General features: G+C 28.1%; 1 long non-coding RNA gene across 3 annotated transcripts in view; it reads left to right on the forward strand.

Moving 5' to 3' along the window:
- The first annotated feature begins 420 nt into the window (after nt 1-420).
- LOC142320392 (uncharacterized) overlaps nt 421-18,713 on the forward strand; it is a 52,720-nt gene continuing 34,427 nt past the window's right edge. For 2 of the 3 annotated variants that reach the window (XR_012755372.1, XR_012755370.1), the window contains exons 1-2: nt 421-580; nt 16,751-16,922. This is a non-coding gene — a long non-coding RNA (uncharacterized LOC142320392). Of the gene's footprint in view, nt 581-15,962; nt 16,050-16,750; nt 16,923-18,713 lie in introns of those variants that run through there. The other variant, XR_012755371.1, reaches the window with a different exon arrangement.

Consider the following 18,713-nt stretch of genomic DNA (forward strand, 5'->3'; position numbering starts at 1 on the left):
TTATTTATAATATTTATACAAAGTATGATGTCAATAACAAAAAATATTAATGTTTGGGTGCTTCTTGTTCAGTTTTCATTGTCTACACACCATTCTTTTTTTTGCTCATGTGATCATTGTTCTGCAGTACATATATTGGACTTCACCATCAGTAGCATATTTTATCAAATTACAAAAGAATTCTTTGATGAGTTTAAATAAACTTCATAGAGAAATACTGAATTGATTGTATAAAATATTATAATCCAGTTAATTAAAATTCTGCAAAAAAAAAAAAATTTCTTAGTATATTATGAATTTTTTTAAATAAATTACAGTAATAAACAATTTATGTAGAATTCAAAGTTCATTATTAATTATTATTATTATTAATCATGCATTTCATTATTATTACTACATGTATTTTGGGAAAGAGCAAAATACAAAATTAATTTTTGTCGTTGCCAGGGGAATCCAACAACCTGGTAGATTTTCCAAGATGGAGGAGTTTACTACAGAGTGGTTATGTCTGAAAGGAGGTAGTGTTTGTCATATTATCTGCTCATACTGACTTACAGTAAAAGTACGCGGGTGATTGCAGGTAAAAAAGAAGGAAAAATCCAGTTATTGAAAATGTAATAAAAAGTAAAATAAGATAAATAATGGAAGATTAAGCATTCAATCAACCACAAGGATATGAAGACTCCAGGAGTAAGCAGCTGGAGCCCACCTAGGTCATCACCTGCCGATGACTCCTGGTGAATGTCAGAACCTGCTGCTCAGAAGCGGGCAGTACAAGTATCCCGCACCTATCACACAGGAACCGTGTTCATGCCATGCGGCCAAGTCCAGTTTCTACGGGAAGAAGGGGAAGGTTTTTTAAAAGGTATAAGCCCACACTACCATCAGATCGCGCCTGATGACAGCTGGAAGAGCTTTTCTCCCCCTACGGAATAAAACTGTTGAATAAGGTTTTCAACAAATATCTGCACTGCATCTTATGATTTTTTTAAAAGTGACCGAATTTAATATCCTGGAGAAAGAATTTATATCTGTTTAAATCACTTGATTATCTTGTACTTAGTTAATTTATTTGTTTTTTTGTCTGTAGAGAAATATAATTGTATAATCATAAAATTTTATAAAGATTGTACTAACCATCATACTCGTGCTATTATTTAGTAAAGTTAGTTTCATTTAAGTAAATAATCACTTTGCCGGCCTCCATGGCGCGAATGGTAGTGTCTTGGCCTTTCATTTGGAGGTCTCTGGTTCGAGTCCCGGTCAGGCATGACATTTTCACACGCTACTTGTCATTCATCTCATCCTCTGAAACAATAATTAATGGTGGTCCTGGAGGTTAAAAAAAAAATAGAGTAAATAATCGCTTAGAGAATGAGTAATACACAAAGTTCTTCTAGAATTATCAGTTTATACAAATTCTGTTTTAATCTAAATGAAAATAAAAAAAGTTTACAATGAAAAATGAAGTTTAATGAAAATGAAGTTTAAAGTAAAATGAAAATGTAAAAAGTTTAAAAATTATTGCAAATAGTAAAAGCTGGTGTTTTGTTATTTTAATTGCGAAATTAAAACAGTTATAAAACCAGTTTATTAACTAAGTTTGAAGATCAGCACGATTAGTTTTAATAAATATTAAAATATTGATATTAAATATTTTAACATTTACTATTACAGATATCGCACACTTATTCTAACCTATTTTCAACCGTATTTTTCAGCAGCTATAAAGACAGAATTCATCCACTGGATGATATCAAGCTACAAATCTAGTGAACGGTTAGGCTTAAATAGATAGGGTTTTTTTTAAATAGATTAACATTTTTTCAATGTTAATAATTTACTGTTTTTGTTAGGATTCAATTAATGGTGGGTATTCTATAGGGAAACTCAGCCTGAGTCTAATAAAAAACAAATATTAAATGGCTAAAATATAACTGGATTTAGATCATCTTGAGATATAGTATAATAAAATTTAATTTAACAGTATTATTTTTCCAATAAACTAGATGGAAAAAAACACAAACAAAACTGGATTATTTAACTTTAATTCTCTTTAAAGTAACAATTTTGGAACACAGTACTTACTTCTTGTGTTTATATTTGAAATAATTTTTTGCATTGCTGCCAAAGCAACAGCATTGCTGTTGCTTTTCTTTTCTGTTTTGCTTGAATTATTTAGCTAACTTCCCACATTACATTTTTTTTAAGATGTCACAACCGCTTTAGTTTTTAATTACAAATTCTATCCATCATTCTACTTGCATCACAACATTTCCTCATAATTTATAATTTTTATTCTTTAGCTTGTTAGTTTTTCCTGTATGCTGTTCTGATATTCTATAGTTGGAGTTCCTGATTTTAATGTTTTCTCTCTCTTAGCGCAATTTATGTCTGTAAAAAGAATCAAGTAAACCCTATGAGAAATTTCAAACTTAGTAAACAGGTGGTTATTTTTTTAACTAGAGATCTCCTAAAAAAGAGAAGAACTTTCTACTTGTACAACTAGTATTCTTCCCCAAACTTATTTGTAGGAATATTGAATCGGTGCACTTATTAAAATAAATCGAGTAACTTAATGAAAAGAGTTATTAAAAACAGATTTGAAAAAAGGAGAACTAAAATTTTCATCTTCTGACAATCTGTTGCGCCTAAAATGGCCAGACAGAAAAACTGTTGTGATGCTGTTTTCTTTGCATAAAAATCCCTTGTGCAAAATCTTTACAACTATTAAAAAAAATTAAATTTAAAACTAGTACACTTGATTCACCTTGCGACATAAAATGTTCCACATAGTAAAAATCTTCACAAGTCTATTATTAACAAATAAGGCTATGTTAATAGGCTAGTTGACTGTTTTTGAGAAACCGGTTTATATTATGCCTCACGGTCTATTTTATTAAAATCTAAATGTTATAATACATAAGCGATCATTTACACAATGTATTTTGCATTTTTATAAAGTAATTAAAATTTTCCACCAAAACTCTCTAAACGGTCATTGCCTCTCCTTTGACACCACACCTTATAAAACAATCATATGTTTAGGGGAGTATTTAAGATGTTTCAAAAATTACCAAGTCTAAAATGAATTCAAAATTTTACAAGTACTGTGTAGTGCCTCAGTGTGAAAGTACTACCATTAAAACTCCAAACAAATTGTTTATTTAACTGTATATATGTTACATGTTAATTTATTTAGTAAAATCCAAATTGTGAACAAAATCCTTCATCTTTGGGTGGCTATAGATTCTAATCTTCAAAGGCCGGTGAAGAAATCGTATTAACTTTTCCTATATGCTAGGTGGATGAAATTTTATTGTCTAGTAACAGAGATTGAAGTCTTAAAATAGGAGTATCCTGCCCATGAAGCACAGGTCTTAATAATGTCAATGGTAGATTAATGAACTGAATAGCATCTTTTTTTTAACTACAGATATTTTGCAAACAAAAAATTGAAATTATTTTGTATTTCACACTATACCATTCGAATACCAATCGGCATAGATGAATGAATCCCTTTGTATTACTGTACTTTGTATTAAATTTTCTGCACAAGATATACAGAAGAGATGCAAAGCCCGAGGTTTTTGTATTTTTATTTCATAAGTTCATTTTAAAATATGCCAATCAAATTTTGCTACATCTCATTAACAACCACTTATACTGTCTGGTATAAGTTTGTTACACTGTCCAAAGTATTTGCTCAGCCTTCTGTTCAGATTAGCAATTTTTAATGTCATGCAAACAAAACTCATGTAACAGAATGCAAACCAAGACAGATTACTTATAAGAGGGGATCCAGCGAGTTTGCTAAATAACAGTTAACTTACCAGGTTAGCAGTGCCGAGGTGGTCTAGTGGTTAACTCATCATCGCAAATCAGCTGATTTTGAAGTTAAGAGTTCTAAGGTTCAAATCCTAGTAAAAGGAGTTACTTTTATACAGGTTTGAATACTAGATCGTGGATACCGGTGTTCTTTAGCGGTCGGGTCTCAATTAACCACACATCTCAGGAACGGTCGACCTGATGCTGTACAAGACTATACTTCATTCACACTCATACATATCATCCTCATTCATCCCCTGAAGTAATACCTTACGGTGATTCCGAAAGCTAAACAAAAAAAGAGAGAGCTCATCTTTAGTATGACATAAAATAAAACTTGCGCTAGACTATGGCAAATGCAGATTTAAGATGCTTACATAATTAATATAATGTTCTATAGTGAATACAGCAACTCTTTTACTACTAAAACTAGGGTAACAACAACAACATCTAAAATATAGTATTGTGCAAAATCTTTACAAATAATTATTGAAAAAATTCAATTTAAAACTAGCGCCATCGATTCATCTTCAGACACATAAAATGTTCCATATAATAAAAATCTTCACAAGTTTTTGTTATTTATAATAAATAAGACTAATTAATTATACTTGTTTATTTTTACTAAAACTGTTTAAACTCAAATACAGCAGTCTGTGAAATGTTTTACCATTTATGATGTCAAAAATTAAAATTGTCTTACAAAAAGAAATCCCTTCAGTTATTTTGTAAAAGAAATCTGATCATGAGGTTTTACATTGTTTTTCTATAATCTAATTAAATTTAAAATTATACTCACTCATGTCATCCAGATGTTGATCGTGTTAATCTTAATCTGATCATAATTTTGACTTTTGAAATTAGCCTTTTCATCTTATTTTTTGTTATACATTCATCACATGTAAAATTTTCTAAGCGTTACTTTAGTATGTTGTTCCAGCATTAAGTAGTTGAAATATCGCAATCTTCTGTAGCTGAAACAAACTTGAAACAATCTGGAGAAATATTAGTATAAAAATAATAAAATAGATTAACAAGTTATTAATATTTTAATTCTTTTGGAATCCATTTTTCATTTTTTATTCTTCATCACACCATTTTTTTCAACATCGATTAGTTAAAATATTACATAATCTACACCTGAAACAAATATTCTGAAACGAAATTAGTAAAAATATCAAGGCGATTGATAAAAATACAGTTTGTGTACTTGAAATATACATACATAATAAATAAAACAGTACTTCAGATAATTGCATTCAGGTTAACATGGCTTAACAACATGTACTTAATCTAATCTTAAATAAATAAAAAAACAATATTAAAATAATACCCCGCTTTATAATCGGGCCTACTGTGGATGGGGTATGGAACGCGAACGCGACTTAACATAATTAATTCTAACTTAAAATATATAATGAACCTGTAAAAGAAACACAACACACATAACATGATTAAAAAACAATTGCAACCTACTGAGGGGCCTACTGGAGAAACGCGATTTTTCCTTAATTCTAACATGCAAATTTACTCTAACATGCACATGTTTGTAAAACAAAACAAGAATATATAATTACCTGAAAAAGAAACTTAATTCTACTGGAAAAGGAGCACCAGTTACGAAGTAAGTAGTCCTCCCTTTAATCGTTATTATAAAACTAAATAGTTAAGCCACATTAACGCTGTTCACTCTTAACCTATGTAAGTAATCGTTGTCGTACCTGCAACAAAAGAGATAAAATAAACGACGTTAGTATTATATATGTACCGTTAGTAACAAAAATTTATTTATTCAGTAACATTAAGAAAAAACATACTATCTAATCGATAGCTATTGTATAGCAATGTTATAATTCAATTTTATTATTTAAAAGGGTGGAAAAGAGCTTGTGTATCTATTTATTTATTTATTGATCTAAGAAAACAAGACCGTTTATCCAAAATACTTAATTAAAAGGAACATTGTTAATCGTTATAATAGAATTAATAGTTAAACTGTAACTTAACGGTTCAAGAAACTCATTTTCTACATTTTTTAATAAAAAGAAATAAAATAGTATTGTTTATCACGTCATTTTATGTTTATTGTTTTGAATCGAACAGAATAGAATTTTTGTGTTTTAATATTTAATTATGTTTATTAATAACTTTTTATTCATTTTTTGATTAATAATAAATTAAAAGAAAATTTTTCATTACTAAAAGATTAATTAATTAATTTGGTTCTTTATATTCGGAGAACTTTTTTTTATAAATACTTTTAATAATAGCGATAAACGTAGAGTATTTTTATAATTAAAAAAATGTAGCAAATTAATAAATGTTAAAAAATTTATTAAAAAGTAAAAATATTTAATTATTTATTTATATTGATGAATATTATTATTTTAATAATACATTTACAATTATCAGTGGCAGCTTGTAACTAAAATTAGTGGGGTGCTGCTCCAGAAAATTTTTTTCTGGGCCTTTTCAAGGTAGGGTTAAAGTTTTCTGTAAAATAAAAAAACAATGATTCGTAGAATAGCTGGAAGCAGGATAATAAACTAATTCTAAATTTTATCGCATTCAAGAATATGATTTGTGCACTTAAAAACCGTATTCGGTTGAACCGAATAAATAATAGAATGTTAATACACATAATATTTTTTAGCATCATTAGATAAAAATCTAATAAAATGTCCGCTTAAAAAGATTATGGTCCAACGGCGCTTAATTTTAATTTCTAGGTACACAGAAACAAATACGTAATTAGGTTTTACTAACTACCTTCTTTTTCACCTTTCCAGCGGGTTTTTGGACAGATTTGGCGATCAAAGAGCCCTTGCTTTCCGCCATCTTCTGATCGCTACAGAAAAAACAACTAAACCGCTTTCATATTCCTTCCTCTGACTAAACAAGAAAAGGAAACATGCAATGTTCCAATACACACGTGGAGTAAAAAAAAAACTACCTTCCACCAGACGCCAGGGTCAACACTGCGGCAGCAGCAATGTTCTCTCTTCCTCACAGCCTTGTGTGCAGCTTCCTATGTGTGCATGCACACAACAGCCAAAACTATGTTGCTGGAACTGTGAAGCGCACAGTTCCGTACAAAGATTTTTTTTTTCATTAACTGTGGGTGGGGGATGGCTACTGACATTAAGCTTAGGATTATATATTGTACAAGTATAAAGAAGGAATTAAAGAAAAAGGGACATTATATTAAATGTTATTAATAATATCAAGTGGAAATAGGGGATGCTGCAGTTCCACAGTGCCTATACGCAAGCCGCCACTGATGTATATTATAATACATTAATATTAACCTTTTTGTTTTGCTTAAAAACGTATTTTCAATACGTAAATTAAACGTTTTAAAAACTTGTACACAACATCACATTCATTAGTATTCGTTGGATTACATAAGAATGAAAAAATCTATCGATTATACTAACAGTAACAACACCACACCTGTTATCTAAACTGTACATTATAATGCTTAAATATTTAGAATGATTGTTAAATAGATAACATAAGATTTTTTTTTTAATTCCATATTAAAAATATTTACATAATGTAACAAAAATTTATAAAACTTATTTAAATATTATAGTTCAATTTTATAAGAAAAAGAAAAATCATAAAAATTTACCTGATGTGGCAAATATTGATCGATATGATGATAATCATGACTTTCAGTACTAATAAGTTCATATTACGTATAAAATATTTAAAGGGTACATACATAAAGGGTAAGTCAGTTTTATTGAATTAAATCTCTGTAGAAATTGAAATATTTTTATTCTTTTACTTAATTTATTTATACATTTGTTATAATAATTTGATGAATAAGATACAAAGATATAAAATATAATTATTTTAAAAATGATAAAAACTTCTCTTACAAAAAAAAAATTACGGTTAACTGACATACTATAATATTTCTCAGTCTGTCCCCTCCCCCCAAATTATAATAGCAGTGTAACTTACCTTAATTTTATTGCCCTGTGGTGGTAGAGGCCTTCAATTGCAGCCCACGATAACAACCAGGTTGATTCGTCTTCTTTCTTCTGATTCCTCAAACACGATCGACCAGCGCTTTTATGAATCATCCGGATATCAAGGTACAGACTTGTAGGTATCCGCCGGTATAGACTTGGCACCGGTGGATACGAAGCTGAAGAACTGCAAAGAAGGCCACTGTACCGCCGAACTGGATAATGATGCCTTCTTAAAACTAAAAGTTCAAATCAGGGTTTGCTGTTTTTTTACGATCGTAGGCGATAATCCATTTTCATGAAACAACATGAAAATAATTAGAGGTATAAAAACATAGATTTATTCCGAACATATTAAAATAATTCAAGTTGAAATTATTTCATACTCGTAATAATCGTATTTAAAAATAAGAAAAAATTATAAAAGATTTTATTATATCCTTTAAATAAATATCTGATTTACAGATTTAATTCACCGATTTTGAGCTTGCCCTGATTCAAACAAAACACATAATAAAAACAAAATAATATTGCAGAAGTATGTAGATGATGACTGAAGATCGCTGAGAGGATAAGGGCCAGGGTGGACTATACCCCCCCTTAATGAAAAAGTATATAGTAAAAGTTAAAAAGAAATTAAATGATTTTCATTAATTACACTAATTCTAAAATTATTTTCTAGCTACCAATTAAATAAACTAATCTGAAAAATCTAAATTAAAAAAAAAGCTTTAAAAAAGCAAACTTTATAATTAATTTTACTGTTAAATTTTAATTCGCTTAATAAAATCAGAGTAATATAACTAAAAATGAGCTTTTATTAAAATTAAAATAAAAATGTTAAATGCAAATTAACTTCTAGTGAAAAGAAAAATTAAATGAACAGTCTAAATATTAAAAAAATTATAATTTTGAAAAAAAGAGTATTCCCCTTAATAATCGGGAGGACTGATGCTGAAGCGATGAACTGAAGAAAATGTAGACTGTAGCTCGCTGGATGGGGTAAAGGGCCAAGGTGGAGTATCCCCCCTTTATTGAATAATAATAAGTTTAATTATTTAAATAAATGTAATTATTGTTAAAAAAAATTAATTATTAATCTATGTTTAAAAATCATTATTAAAACAAATAATAAATTACATCCCCTTAATGGAAATAAATTCCTTACATAATAAAATTAGGTTATTTCTTTAAAAAAATATAAAATAAAAAACAATTTAAAATTGTGCATTTAAAAATATTTTTAACTTAAAAAAAAAAAAACTATTAAAGCAGTTATGTATTTTCATTAAAAATCTAAATTAAAAATACTATTAAAACTAGAAAATAAATAAAATTTAAAGAAAAATTATTTTAATATAAAAAGTACAGTTTTGAAAAAAATGGGGTGTTTCTTTTGGGTGGATATTAGGGAGGACTGCTGCTGATGGAACTGCTGTAGTCGGACCTGTAAAGAAACAGCACAAAAATATATATGGGTGTTAACATTAGTAACACCCATCTTGTATCCACATTAATGAATTGAGCCCGTATCGAAGGACGGCCGGTGTCCGACGCGGTTGAACGCGTACGCGTCGCGCACTCACTTATTGAAATATTACAACATATTTATGTTTCTTACATATCAGCTGAAGAAATTAATTATATGCAGATCATGTATAGCAATATCTGTAAGACCATAATTGTGTAACATTTCCTACAGATATATACATTTGTATTCTGTAATCAGAGTGAATTTGTTTTTGCTGATATGTGCTATTCCCTGCAAAGGCAGGAAACATTCAGTTATCCATTGACATTGTACGCTGTACACTGCAAAGCAGAGCACAGATAATGGTACCTGATATATGTTACGTACTCAAGTACCAAACATTTATGCCGGTTACTGTTAATTCAACATTGAATTGTAATCTTATTACTATTCACCCTAACTGGAACATAAGACAAGAACAATATTATCATTTAAGTGGCTTTCACACTGAAAAATGCCGAGTTATAATGAAGTTAATTAAATTTAATGCCGATGTATTTATAAAATTCATTACAATAAAGAGTAGTAGATATTATAATTGTCACAAGTTATATTCTTATGAGTGCCATATTTTCATAGTATATTACAAGAGAGTTCCTAATCAAAAATAAATTTATGATTTTATGTTTCAACATTTCCAGTCATTCTAGAAGCTTTCACATACTGCTTCATGCTTTGCCACCCAAACCGTTTCAACCTTGTCCTCAAATAACAATCTCTACAATATGTTGTAAGAACAAATTAATTTTTATCGGAATATAATTTATCTATATAATCTAGAATAAGAAAACAAATACTATAAGAATGGAAGAATATTCTCTTCTGAAAATTACTAGGCGAACAAAGATAAAGGGCAATATAATGTTTCACAGACGGTTAGTTTACTGGGTTAGGATGGTTGTAACTCGATGTTATTATTTAAATATCTAGAAAAAACATAAAACACCCATGCAGAACACGTATAGAAATATCTGTAAGACCATAATTGTGTAATATCTCCTACAGATATATACATTTGTATTCGGTAATCAGAGCGCATTTGTTTTTGCTGATATGTATTATTCCCTGCAAAGGCAGGAATAATACAAGGTTACTGGGTTATTTACGGGTAATTATTTTTAACTGTGACTTAGAAAAATTAAGAGAACTGGAGAAAAAGACGAAAAAAATTGGAACACACCGTGAAATAAAACCGGGTCGGAAGTTGAAAGTTATTTGAATTAATTGCCAAACCTTTCCTAATGACACTGCAATTTTCTAAAAAAATCACACACTAGAACAAGTAAACCGTATAAAAGAAATCGCAGATAAAGTAGGGTTCAAAATTTCCACCGACAAAGCAGAATTCATGACCGATAACAAATATTCAATTCAAAATATGGAAAAATGAACAAAGTTAATACATTTAAATACCTCTGAAAAATAATCCAAGTTAACGGTTTAGATAAAGAAGTCAGTCGATTAAGAACAAGATTATGTTGTTCTTACTTTTTATTTTTATTAAAGGATTCTACTGTGAGCAACTTAAAAAAAGAAAAAAATATGATACAAATAAGGGAAAAAAGAAAACGCCCCTCAAATTGTTTCGCATATAATTAATAACTAATTAACCTCAACAATCAGATTTTAGTTAATTCTTTGAATACTTTGTCGATCGACAAATAAATTAACCAGCAGTTACGCTTAAACTTAATGATCTAAGCTTAAATATATTATGGCAACATAAGTTTATACTATATATATATAGTAGTATATATTATAGCTATATTATAGCAACATATAATATACATAAAAATCCACCACCAGTTAGTTTGCTTATAAACTACCCAAATTAATTGTTAATGGTTAATAGTTAGTATACGATTAGTATTTAAGACCCAGATTCTTCTTATAAACTACCCAAATTAATGGTTAATAGTTAGTATATGATTACTAGTTAAGACAGGAGATAGTTAAGACAGATTTTTTTTATGTATATATTAATGTCACCATAATTAAGCAAAGCAATTTTTTTTTTAAACATTAACAGAGAAAATATCAATCTGCAACTTTTCTCCAAAGAAATTAAAAATTTAATCTGATTGAGGGGTTAAAATTATAATTAATATTACTTTTATGTGTATATATATATATATATATATATATAAAAACTATAATTTCAACTTATCCCTTTGTTTTTTATTATTATTATTGTATGGCCAAATAAAGTAACAGTTCTTTTTGTTTTTCACGAATGTCCTGATTCTTTCAGTAATCCAATTTCATGTTTTATTGTACAATTTATTTGTACTTATAAACCCTTCCTGCAAGTTAAAATTTTAAGTAATTTTTACATATTGGTTAATATTTTTATTGTCTTTTTCCACAATTAAATATTAATTGCCTTCTATTTGTAATTTTGGTTTGAATCAACATTCTCGAGTATATAATCCACTATATATATATAAAGGCATATCATGTACATTAAGAACACACCAAAATTGTTGTGAACAAATTTCAAACAAATTAAAAATATGAAGAAATTTAGGTACTCGGGTGAAGTTAACAGACCAAAAGAAATGGACAAGGGAACAAACATTGTCAGTACCAGTAAATGCTAACATCCTATGGCCTATCGAAGAAAATATACAATATGAAACATATCTCAAGGACGGGCAAGATCAGTTACTATACAACGGTAATCCAAACAGGAATTTTATATGGAGCCAAACGCATAGCTCTGAACAAAGGGGAATAGGTAAATGGGAACCTGCTGAAAGACTGATACAAGGAAAATCCTAGGTCCCAGAAAAACTAACGACGGTTGGAAATTAAGGAAGAATGAGAAACTTTACTGGGAGTTAGAAATGCATAAGCACCACATTAAGTTAAGACTGGCACTTTACAGACATCTGTCAAGAATGAATTTAAACGGGCTTACGAAGAGAATTTTTGACGTGTAACGGTGGAAAAATGACTATTAAGTGGTTCAAGCAAATTAAAGAGGACCTAAGGATAGCAAACGTAAATGTGACGGATTTAAAAGACAGAAGGTTGCTTACAAAAAAAAAATCTTAGAATTGAAAGGGATCCAGAAGGAGAAGAAAGAATACAGCAATTGAAAGTGGTCAAAAGAAAAGGGAAGTTGGACAGTGAAAGAATGAAGGAGTATTGGAGGGCTAAAACACTAGCCAGTTAACTAATTTTTGTGATTCTACAGTGACCGGTGTTAAAAAAACTGTTTAAAGATTTTATAAGAGGTGATGGTTAAAGTTGATTTGTATCATGTGACTTAATATGCAATCGGTTTCTGTTTCAACTTTCTAGAAATATGGAACTGCATGAAAATTAAACATAAATCTTAAATTATCTTTCATTGTAAATAATTAATTAATTAATTAAAATAAGAAATAATTCATTTCATAATGATTAAGATCTCTTGTGATAAATGGATGAATATATCTGTTAATAATTAACATATGTAACAATAAAGCTGTGTAAAATTTTTGACAGTTTTTTTTAAGGTTAAATTTTTTTTAACGGTTTTTTGAAAAAAAAATTATTTTCAGTCAAATGGTGGGTTTGAGGGGTTGAAATTGAATTTTCTTTACGTTTTGAGGTACGAGAAGTACAAAAATATCATTCACTTAAAATTTAAGTTCCTTATATACATAAGTGTACATATAAAATTGCAACTTGAAAATCTCCAAAATTACTAGATCATTTTCATTAAAACTTGCTGTTGTAGTGTAACTGAAGTTGTGCATGTGAAAATTTGATGAAGACCGGTTGAGTTATTGAACTTGTGTAGTGCATTGTACTGTGAAAATCAGTGCATTTCAGACTGTGAAATAGCGAAGGTCTCATAAATGAAAAGTTTGTCAAAACTGTGCGAGAATTCATTCTAATTACAGAGGTTTATTGTTTGAAATGTTTGGAGATGTGCATGTGTTAGTATGATTTTTTTGTTAAGAATGCTAGATATCACAATCAGATTTTAATTAACTGAAAATTACTTTTAAAAATCATGAAAAAATTATAGAAGTATAGACTAAATAATAAGGTCACTTTTGTGTATGTAAAAAGCCTAACAACTTATTTATGTCCTACTTGAATTCCATATTACTAAAATAATATTAGATGAAAAATAATCTGTAAATATGTACAAAGCATATGTGTAAAACACTACCGATTGTAAATAAATGTAATATTACTGCTAATAACAACTGAATTCATTTTGTTATCTAGGATCTACAAGTGATCTTAGAACTAATGAAAGCATAATATTACTGCCAACTTATAGCATAATATTCTACTCGTCTCGCTCCATCATATTTTAATAAACATTATCTAATTTAAAAATTTTAATTAAACAGTTACTTAAAAAATTCCAGTAATAACTGGTTTTAATTTTAAACCGATGCATTTTTTATTAAATACATTGAATAATTACATTTTTTTTTTTTTTTTTTTTTTTTTGAGGAAATGAACTAGTCATTACCCCAAAAAATTTGTTAAGCTATAGATGCAAATTAAAATTTCAAGCAGCAGTTTGTTCACAACAGCTTTGATATGAAAGCTGTCTATGTAAACTGGTGCATTACCTAAACATATACTTAATATTACCTCAATATACTGAAATAGTCAGTATATGCAATAATCCTTGGTGCATTTTTTTTTTAATTAATTATTTCAACAATAATTAATTTTTTTGCATACACCTTTTTTCAGCATATGCAATAATCATGTATTTTTCTCTTATTAATTATTTAAACAATAATTAATCTTTCTGCATATACCTTTTTTTCAGTATATGCCATAATCACTATGCATGCACTTTTCTATTAATTATTTAAACAATAATTAATCTTTCTGCATATACCTTTTTTTCAGTATATGCCATAATCACTATGCATGCACTTTTCTATTAATTATTTAAACAATAATTAATCTTTCTGCATATACCTTTTTTTCAGTATATGCCATAATCACTATGCATGCACTTTTCTATTAATTATTTAAACAATAATTAATCTTTCTGCATATACCTTTTTTCAGTATATGCCATAATCACTATGCATGCACTTTTCTATTAATTATTTAAACAATAATTAATCTTTCTGCATATACCTTTTTTTCAGTATATGCCATAATCACTATGCATGCACTTTTCTATTAATTATTTAAACAATAATTAATCTTTCTGCATATACCTTTTTTTCAGTATATGCCATAATCACTATGCATGCACTTTTCTATTAATTATTTAAACAATAATTAATCTTTCTGCATATACCTTTTTTTCAGTATATGCCATAATCACTATGCATGCACTTTTCTATTAATTATTTAAACAATAATTAATCTTTCTGCATATACCTTTTTTTCAGTATATGCCATAATAACTATGCATGCACTTTTCTATTAATTATTTAAACAATAATTAATTTTTCTGCATGCACCTTTTTTGTAGTATATGCAACAATCTTTGGCGCCTTTTTTTATTATAAATAATTTAATAAATTAATTGATAAACATTTTACCAATAAATTAATAGATTGTAGAACTATTTTTCAATAAACTACATTGCATAATCTTCACCTAATTTAGGCTGTAGCAAATTTCAACTGATTGCATCATCTTTTTTTTAAATTGTAGGAATTCATTATATTTTTAAAAATATCAGTCATAGCAAACAGCAGTATATTGAACAAACTACAAATTATTAGAATTTGCAATTTATAAAATCCAAAATATTGCCATGAAAGCATGGACAAAAGACTACAGCCTTGAAACAAGTTTTTATTAAAAAAAATATATCAAATTTAAAAAAATGAGAAAATCATATTAACATAAATGTCATAGCAATAAATATTATATTAAATACAATTTAAATGATTTATCTATTTCATAAAAATGAATTTTCTAATTTTTTAACATTAGATAGTCTAAAGCACGTGGCTTTATAATAAATCAGTAACCAGCCAAAATTGAATATTAATTTGTATAATTAATTTAAATACTTAAAAACTATTATTCCTCACATAAATATGCTGCTTTTCAATAAGTTTACCCTAATTTTACCTTAAATCCAGGAAAATAACTTTTTAAGCTAATATGATTACGACGTGTTCGGTACAGCTATCGACGTAAAATGCACATGTTTTAACAGGTTTGTGGGTTCTACAAAGATTTGAGTCGGGTAACAATCATCCGCGGTCATCTACTTTTGTTTATTAGATTATTTAAAAAAAAATACGTTTATAACTTTTAAATAAATAATATTTGTAAATAAAACTAAATAATATATATTAATTAATGTCTTAATTACAATTAGTTAATAGTTTTACTTATTTACTTATTTATACAATTAGGTACTATTTTAAATACCGATCTCTTTATTTAAATTTAAGTTGGCAAAATGAGAGACTGTTGTTTTTTTTATCGGTTTTACTTAACGTGTATAATTATTTGTAACATGATTTTTTTTTACAATAGAAAATTTAATAAATAAAGTTACAAATATAAATAACAAACAACATTAAATAAAAATATTTTTAAAATATACATCTTTAGAAGAAATCCCGTAATCAGTTTAGTCTGATAACCTCATATGTTTCGTGATAACCAAATCATATGTTTCGCGATTTCTAATTTACTTAAAGCGTTTTGTCTACATAATTTACACAAGATAGGTAAACTTACTTATATTAAAAACTATGTTCGTAAAGGTATTAAATTCTTATTGTGTTATTTTAAATTAATTAGTTAAGCTTAAGTATATCAAAAATTAATTAAATTACAAATAATCTTTTTAGTTTTAATGTAGTGAGGTTATATTATTTTTTTCTTCAGTTGTGTGTAACTACTCGTGACAATATTAAAAAAACTGCTGAAAAATTAATTTTATCGTGCGGTTGATACACACAACCAAAAAATTACTGAATCAGAGATTTATAGGGGGGGTAAAAATTAATCCACTTTCATGGAATGAATACAGTATGTGGTTTCCAATATGACAGAATTTTAGAAACTTCTTTCATTGTAACTGTTCCGAAATCGACGATTTTTTTTAATCGATTATATTAAAAAAATATCGTTACATTGTGTCATCATAACCGATTTTTTTCAGTTTTCTTTTATATAAAAAATGTATCTGATAAAAAAGGTTTTTTTATCAAAAACACTTATTCTCTTATATAACAAAAAAAGTATTCTTTTAAAAGAAAATAGAAAAAAGAGTAAAAGATCATCATGAATTTGTTTGATTTTCAGAAATATTAATTACTAAATTAATACATCATTTTTCTTTCCGACCCTTCATTATATATGTTACCGCCCTCAGTAAAAATTTAAATTATTACTTTTTTTCAATTTATTTGTAGTTATTTTGTAATTTAGATCTGTAATATAAGATGTTTCTGTATTTTAGGTTAATATTATGCAACCTAATCTATTTTCCGGCCTCCGTGGCGCGAGTGGTAGCGTCTCGGCCTTTCATCCGGAGGTCCCAGGTTCGAACCCGGTCAGGCATGGCATTTTCACACGCGCTACAAATTGTTCATCTCATCCTCTGAAGCGATAACTTAACTGTCGACCCGGAGGTAAAAAAAAATCTAATCTATTTACACGTTTCATTAATATGTAACCTCTAATGTCATTTTTATAATATATTTAGCTTCATTTATTGTAATAAACGAATAAAATAAAACAGATTGTTAAATTACGGGTTAATATTAATTTTATTATAGTAAACAGTATGAAAATAATAATTGCGAGAAGATAGTACTGTCGGATAAAACGTTCTGGGTTCGATTTCGGGTTGCGCTTGACATTATCTTACATTATTATCAAAATTCATAACGTGAAAAAAAAACAATTTAAAAAAAATGCGCGTGATAGTGAGCGGTTAACTCGCGTGGTGCGAGTGATAGCGTCTCGGCCTTTCATCCAGAGGTCGCGAGTTCGAATCCCGGTCAGGCGTGATATTTTCACACGCTATAAAATTGCTATTTCATCTCATTCTGTGAAGCGATACATAACGGTTGGCCCGGAGGAAAAGAAAAAAAAATTGCGGATATTCTGGATGTTGTCATTGCGAGTAAAATAAATAAGTAGAATAAGTAGAATAGAATAAGTAGAAAGAGTAGAATAAAATAAACAGATTATAAATGTTCGTTTAATTCATGTCGGATAACTTTATAAATCATCGTACATCGACGGAACTGCTTGCCGACGCGCTGTCTACAATTTACTTTGCTATGTGAGTTACCCTCTCCAATCGCCGCCAGACCAGTCCTTGATCAAGGTTAAACTACTAGCGCTGTGCGGAACACCCGTTTGTGTAAAGTACATTTTAACAAAAATAATAATTAACGAATAAATACGTGTACTTACAAGATAAATACGTAAAAGATACTTTTTTATGCGATATAATTTATTTCAATATATTGAAATAAGAGATTAAATTAAAAAAATTATAAATATAATTAACAAACATAATCTACGCTCGCTTCGCTCGCTAGTCAAGTTAGCGAGTGTAGGTTAAGTTTGGTTAAATTACATTTATAATTATTACAAATTTATAATTTTATTACAAACATAATTATCAACAGACAAATGCCTCATTAACCTTGACCTTTATCATATTACCATATTTCTTCTGCTAAATAATTATTTTTGATGGCAGGCATTTTACTAAAAATTACCCAAATTGATTCTAAACGGATTATTTTATAAATATTACAAATAAAATCATGTTTTGAAATCCGGTTATGTTATGAGATCGAACCCAGGATCTTCAACTTAAGCTTTTTTTTTTTTTATTACCGATACTCGGATATACATTACGAATTGAGGTACTTATGATCCAAGCCGGGAATCGAACCCGAGACCATTTCAGCATATCTCGATTTTTTTTTTATTATAATGCATAATATTTTTGAATGAAACTGTTAAATAAAATAAAACTGTGTTCTGAGGGAAGATTAAGTCTATTTTTTAACTTATTTAATATTTATTATAACAAGTATGTGATTTTGTGCTGAAACCGAGAATCAAAATCGCGACTTTAAATTTTTCAGTCTTTTTTAATAGGTGATACCTAAATAAAATTTTTAAAAGCGAAAATCAAACTCGCAGACTTTCATTACATCTATATTTTTTAATGAACTTATATATAGATGAAATTTACATTAGAAAAATTTAACTTTGTGGGAATCAAATCGAGTCTAAATTTATTTATTTTTTTTTAAACGATTAGTAAGTACGAAAGTATTACAGATATGGAGTGATACCCGAGCTGTAACCGAACCCTAAAAATCAAATATAAATTTTATACAAAAATTTGATCTTCTTTAAAAAAAATTCCAATTTTTTTTTGAACATAGGACGGT

This window comes from Lycorma delicatula, chromosome 2, assembly GCF_047948215.1.
Source record: "Lycorma delicatula isolate Av1 chromosome 2, ASM4794821v1, whole genome shotgun sequence".
Classification (NCBI taxonomy): Eukaryota; Metazoa; Arthropoda; class Insecta; order Hemiptera; family Fulgoridae; genus Lycorma; species Lycorma delicatula.